We start from the raw sequence: 6,912 nt of genomic DNA, 5'->3' as shown, positions 1-6,912 counted from the left end.
ATATAACGGAGTGGATGAGTAGTACTGTGATTTTAGTTCCCTGGGGGATTTTGCATTTTTCAGCATCCACTATTTGGTAACTCAATACGATGCGAGCATTTAAACCTTTTACAGCAAACCGGAGCTCAGGCTCTTAGGCAATCTTACATCTTCCTCATGTTAAAATGGTACTTATGAAATCATGTAGCTCAGTGGTTAGAGCATTCGCCTCGCAAGTGAGACACCCAAATTTGATTCCTGGCAGGGCGAAATGTTGGGCAAGTTTCCTTACTCCATATGTCTCTGTTTACCTAGCAGTAAGTAGGAACCTGGTTGTGAGTCAATTGGAGGATCGCTTTTCTGGGGGTAATAATTCCGTCAAAAAAAAAAAAAAAAATTGGTCAATTCAATCCACGATGACTGTTTTTGTGGGACACTGCTGTGCGCATTTGGCTACCACATTTCATCTGCACAATATACAGTCAATTCACTTTACAGTATATTCTGTGAAGTGCTTTGAGATGTCTCAAAGACGTGAAAAGGCATTATATCAAATTCCAAGATTGTTATTACTCGCTGCTTTGATTGCTTGTTTTTTTTGCCAAATTTATCCCGCTTGTATCTTTAACTCTAGTGCGAGAGACTGTGTGTGTGTGTGTGTGTGTGTGTGTGTGTGTGTGTCTCTCTCTCTCGCTCTCTCTCTATGCTATTGGATTATTACCTCATCCCATTGTCTTGAAAATCATAGTTGGACAGCCTCGGACTGTCCTGTGTGCAATATTTTGTGTACACAGAGACTTCATTGTTTTCTGTATCACAGACCTTATTCTGTTTGTAGACTCCCAATTTCATTATGAGAATTTGTGGCTAAAATGTTGTCTTGCACTTTTTGAAAATGCACTTATTCAATAAATCAGATTGATGAAAGCGTTTCGTGTTACCACTGGATGGTCCGATGATGTTTAAACTTTACATATCAAATGCAAATACTGAAGGCATTGTTATTTTCTGAGCATCAAATTGTTCCCCCTCTCAGGTAAGGAAAAAACTCCAGGCATCATGCTCAGGTTTATCTTCTTGTAAATGCCTCCCACCCGCATCACTGCATCTGGAATTTTCTCCAACTCACCATTTGTATAGCGCCTTTCATGTCGGGAGAACATGCTAAACCGTCCAAGTTACTGGATGGTCAAGGATTTGGACCCGAGCTGGGGATTGGGATCAGGAAGGAGTCAAAGAGGAGGGTCTTGAGACGGGCCTTGAAGGAGGCATGGAAAGAAGCAAGGTGAAGGGACTCTGGGATTGAGTTCCAAAGGGTGGGGGCAGAGAGACTGAAGGCAGGTCAGGGAGATGGAGCAGGCCGGAGTCCACTGATCCCTGCCTTCAAAACTGTCCTTGAAAACTTGTTCGACCGTGTCATTGGTTAGTCAGCTCACTTTATTCCAGTAACTATCTACATTGCTAAGATTTCAATTAACATTTCTACATCACTTAGATGTTGCCCTATGTTCAAGGTTTCATTTTAATTTCAAGTTGCTGAAGGCAGAATGGAGGGGCAACTGAGATGCAGAATCTCTCATCCCCCTGGGAGATTTTTTTGTTTAATGAACTTCTAATTCAGTGGGAAGGTGGAATTGGTTGATATCTTGCCAATCCCACACCAATTGTTTCACAAAATGGGCATTTGTGGCCTTAATGCCCATGGAGTCCTTTAGCTCAGTGGTTAGAGCACTCACTTTGCAAGTGAGAGACCTGAGTTCATTCCAGGCAGAGGGCGAAACCTTGGGCAAGTTTCCTTCCTCCACATGCCTAATAATAATCCCTCCAAAAACCAAAAACAATAATAAATTGGTCATTTTCAATCCATGACTGTTTGTGAGATATTGCTTTGCGCAATTGGCTGCCGCGTTCGCCCACAAATATACAGTCAATTCACTTTACAGTATATTCTGTGAAGCGCTTTGGGACGTCTAGAATACGTGAAAAGCGCTATCTCAAATGCAAGGATTATATTATTAAATATTGACAACTTTGTTATTGCAGTCAATGTGCAATGTCTCATTTTACTTTGCAGACATTCCTTTGTAAAGTGATAGGGTCAGACCAAGTAAGCTGACAGAGGGCTCAGCTTTGATGCTTGGCTTACCGGATGGTGCAGGCACTGGTCATGCCCCTCTGACATACTTAATCCATGGCCACATGAACCAGTGTCTGAACCCTGCTTGTGCATTAACAGTGGTGAAAATAGTAGTTCCTTGCAAGGTGAGTGGCGTTAGTGCTGCAGTTTGCCCCCATATCTCTGGTTCCGGAGATGATGATGGGCTAGGCTTCCATGTCTGGGTCCTTACAACTAACTGACTTCTGCATTCTGAAATCCCATAGAGCAGCAATTAGTACGCTTGCCTCGCAAACGAGAACCCGGGTTCGATTCCCAGGCTGGCTGAAACAATAGGCAAGTTTCCTTACTCCACATGCCTCTGTTTAAATAGCAGTAAGTAGGAATCCAGTTGTTAGTCAATTGGTGGATCGCTTTCCGGAGGTAATAACAACACTTTGTGTGAATGTTTGTCTGTGTGTGTGAGTATCTCTGTGTGTGAGTGTCTGTATGTGTGTGTTCGTGAATATCTGTGTGTGTGTCTGTGTGTGAATATCTGTGAGTGTCTGTGTGTTTGACCGTATGTGTTTTATGTGTGTCTGTGTGAGTGTGTGTGTGTGTGTGTGTGTGTGCCTGTGTGTTTGAAGGTATGTGTGTGTGAGTGAGGTGTGTAAGTGTCCGGGTGTGTGAGGCTCCGGGTCTGTGTGTGTGTGAGTGAGTGTCTGTGTATGTGTGAGTATCTGTTTGTGTGTGTCTGTGTGTTTGAGTGTCTGTGTGTTTGAGTGTCTGTGTGTGTCTATGTGTGCATGAGTGTATGTGTCTGTGTGTGTGTGTCTGTATGTGCGAGTGTCTGTGTATGTGTGTGTGTGAGTATCTGTTTGTGTGTCTGTGTTTGTGTGTATCTCTGTGTGTGTGTCTGTTCGTTTTTGTGTGTGTCTGTCTGTGTGTGTGTGTCCATGTGTGTGTGCGTGTCTGTATGTGTGTGTGTCCATTTGAGTGAGTGTCTGTGTGTGTGTCTGTGTGTGTGTGAATGTGTGTGTGTCTGTGTGTGAATGTGTGTGTGTGATTGTGTTTGAGTGTATGTGTGTGTGTCTGTGCATGTGTGAGTCTGTGTTTTTGAGTGTGTGTTTTTGTGTGTATGTGTGAGTGTTTCTGTGTGTGTGTCTGCGTGAATGTCTGTGTGAGTGTGTGTCTGTGTGTTTGAATGTATGTGTGTGTGAGTGTCCGTGTGGTGTGTGAGTGTCCGTGTGGTGTGTGAGTGTCTGTGTGTGTGCACGTGTCTGTATGTGTGTGAGTGTCCATTTGACTGAGTGTCTGTGTGTGTGTGTGTGTCTGTCTGTGTGTGTTTTTGAGTGTATGTGTGTTTTGTGTCTGTGTGTCTGTGTGAATGTGTGTGTGTGTATCTATGTGTGTGTGCTTGTTTGTTTGTGTGTCTGTGTGTGTGTCTCTGTGTGTGTGTGTGTGTCTGTTTGTGTGTGAGTCTGTGTGTTTGAATGTATGTGTGTGTGAGTGTCTCCGTGTGGTGTGTGAGTATCTGTGTTTATGTGTCTGTGTGTGTCTGTTTGCTTGTGTGTGTCTGTGTGAGTGTCTGTGTGAGTGTGTGTGTGTGTCTCTCTCTGTATTTGCGTGTGTCTGTGTGTCTCTCTCTGTGTTCGCGAGTGTCTGTGTGTTTGGCTCTTTCTGTGTTTGTGTCTCTCTCTCTTTGCGATTGGCTGTGTAGCTCTCTGTTTGGGAGTGTCTGTGTGTGTCTCTCTCTCTCTGTTTGCGATTGTCTGTGTGTCTCTGTTTGAGAGTGTCTGTATGTGTCTCTCTGTGTTTGGGAGTGTCTGTGTGTCTCTCACTGTGTTTGTCAGTGTCTGTGTCTTTTGCTGTGTTTGTCAGTGTCTGTGTGTGTCTCTCTCTCTGTTTGCCTGTAGCTCATGTAGCGTGGAGTCCTGTAGCTCAGTGGTTACAGCACTCGCTTTGCAAGCGAGAGACCTGAGTTCAATTCCAGACAGAGGGCGAAACCTTGGGCAAGTTTCCTTACTCCACACAGAGCCTAATAATAATCCCTCCAAAACCAAAAACAATAATAAATTGGTCATTTTCAATCTACGACTGTTTGTAGGACATTGCTGTGCGCAATTGGTTGCTGCGTTCGCCCACAAATATACAGTCAATTCAATTAGTGAGTGTCTCTGTGTGTGTGCGTGAGTGTCTGTGTGTGGGGATGGACTTCCAGAAGGTGGGGGCAGAAAGGCTGAAGGCCCAACTGCCGATGACAGAGCGTGAAGGGCAGGGGACGTGGAACAGGCCAATCTCTGCCGCGCAGAGGGAGTGGGCAGGGTTGGTAGAGTTTTAGGAGGTCACGGAGGTAGGGAGAAGCAAGAATGTGAAGGGCTTTAAAGGTAAGGACGAGGATCTTCAACGCTATCCTCTGGGGACGGGGAGAGGGTGAAGCTAGGGCAGGATGGGGGTGATCGGCTTTGTGGGTTCATGAGCCAATCACACTGGGTTGAAGTCAAACAAGACACCAAGGTTCCGTACTGGCTCAGTGAGGTGGGAGAGTGCATTGATCGACAGTGGTGTTGTCAGTGCCTGAGGTGTGGAGGTGCTGACGGGAGCCATAGGAAGATCAAGGGAAGGTTTTGAGGATGGAGGTGATGAGGGAGGAATGGGTGAGGGCTGGAGATGGGGAGGGGGCGGTGTTAGACAAAGCAGAGGTGGCTGCGCAGATCCCCTCAATTTTGGACTCAAAGATGTCAGCATCTCCTCGCAGTTAGAGTTGGAGGAGAGGATGAGCGAGCTGTGAGAGGGCTGGTTGAGGAGCTGATTTATGGTGGAGAAGAGTGTTCTTGGGTTGTCTTTGACCTCCAGGATTATCTTGGAGTAGAAGCACAATTTAGCAGAGCCGTCTGGAGTAGTATGATTTAATGTGGTCCACCCAGATCTGTCAATGGACCATTGTGTTGGATTTGTGCCAAGTGCTTTCAGTGGCACACACCTGAGACTTGAAGGAGTGGAGGTCGCTGGTGTACCAGGGTGACTTTTGTAAGAGACAGTGTGGTAGGTGTTGGGGGCAAGCGTAGGTGTCGAGGGTAGCAGAGAGGGAGTTGTGAAGGAGAGTGACCGAGGAGGTCAGGTCATTACTGGAAGAGGCCCAGAGGGGCATGAGTTTGGTTGACTCTAGGGCAGTGGAGAGGAGTGCGACAGAGGTGGGGACACAACTTTTTTCCAGGGGCGGGAGGAGATACAATTGGGTTGGGTGGCAGGGGTGTGTGGGTGGGCATTCAGTGTGTTTATGAACAGGTCAACGTTTTTATTTTTAGTCGAGGTTTAAAATAAAGGTACCTGCCCGGGATGTATCGGCATTCGTCTTATGGTCAGCGAGAGCACTTCTCTTTGCTCATCAAGGACTCCTGTAGCATAGTAGTTAAGAGCGCTGAGCTCACAAGCGAGAGAATCCAGGTTCGATTCCTAGGCAGGGCAAAACCTTAGGCAAGTTTCCTTACTCCACATGCCTCTGTTTATCTCCCAGTGTCTAGGAACCCAGTTGTTAGTCGATCGATGGATCAGTTTCTGGGGGTAATAACACCTCTAAAACAAAATTGGGTCACTCAATCTATGACTGTTTGTGGGACACTGCTGTATGCAATTGATTGCCATGTTTTGCCCACAAAACACGCAGTCAATCCACTTTACAATATATTCTGTGAAGGCTTTGATATGTCTCAACATAAGGCATGATAAGGCGCTGTATCAAATGCAGGATTATTATTATTATCATTATTTGCAGCAAATTGCTGCCCACCATGCTCCGAGACATTTCCGGGTTCTGTCAAACAGGTCACAAATCCTCAGTTTATTATATTTATTATAGGCATTATTCTAATGACATGTCAAATGCTTAAATTTATATGGCAAGAGAAATATATTGCTCAAATTCATCAGATTTCCTTTGTTTATTTAAGCATGTGGAAAAAGAAACTCAACAATGAGAAACAGTAATTCATCCTCATCGCACACGTGGGCTTGTTGTCCGGCTATTTCTAACTGCCAGGCTACACAAGAATTGCTTCATCCCAAGAATAGTAATAATAATCCTTATTTGATAATAATAATAATGATGATAATCTTTGCATTTGATATTATCATATCATTGAGATGTCTCAAAGCGCTTCACAGAATATATTGTAACGTGAACACACCGTATATTTTGTGAGCAAAATATGACAGCCAATTGCACACAGCAGTGTCCCACAAATAGTTGTTGATTGAGTGACCACATTATTATATATTTTTTGAGGGATTGTTACCCCTGGAAAGCGATTTGTCAATGGACTAATAACCGGGTTCTTATTTACTATTAGGTAAACAGAGGCGTGTGGAGTAAGGAAATTTACCTTACTGGCCTGGCGCAGGAATCGAACCTAGGTCCAGTCACTTGCGAGGCAAGCATGTTAACTAGGCTATGGGACTACATTGTAACTACTGCACTCGCCTTGCAAGCGAGAGGTCACAGGTTCGATTCCTGGGCGGGGCAAAACCTTAGACACGTTTCCTTACTCCACACATCTGTTTACCTAGCAGTAAGTAGGAACCTGGTTGGTAGGCGATTATCGGGTCGCTTTCCAGGAGTAATAATCCCTCCAAAAAAAATTAGTGAATCAATCCATGAATGGGATTGATACCCTGCTGTGTGCAACTGGCTACCGCATTTCGTCCACAAAATACAATGTGTCCTGTGAAGCGCGTTGAAACATCTGAATGACATGATAAGGTGCTATATAACATGTAGGAGCAGGAGTAGGCCATTCGGCCCTTCGAGCCTGCCCCGCCATGGCTGATCTTCTAATCTC

The sequence above is a fragment of the Callorhinchus milii genome, unplaced genomic scaffold (genome assembly GCF_018977255.1).
Source record: "Callorhinchus milii isolate IMCB2004 unplaced genomic scaffold, IMCB_Cmil_1.0 Scaffold5, whole genome shotgun sequence".
In the NCBI taxonomy this organism is placed as follows: domain Eukaryota; kingdom Metazoa; phylum Chordata; class Chondrichthyes; order Chimaeriformes; family Callorhinchidae; genus Callorhinchus; species Callorhinchus milii.
This window is presented reverse-complemented; position numbering follows the sequence as displayed.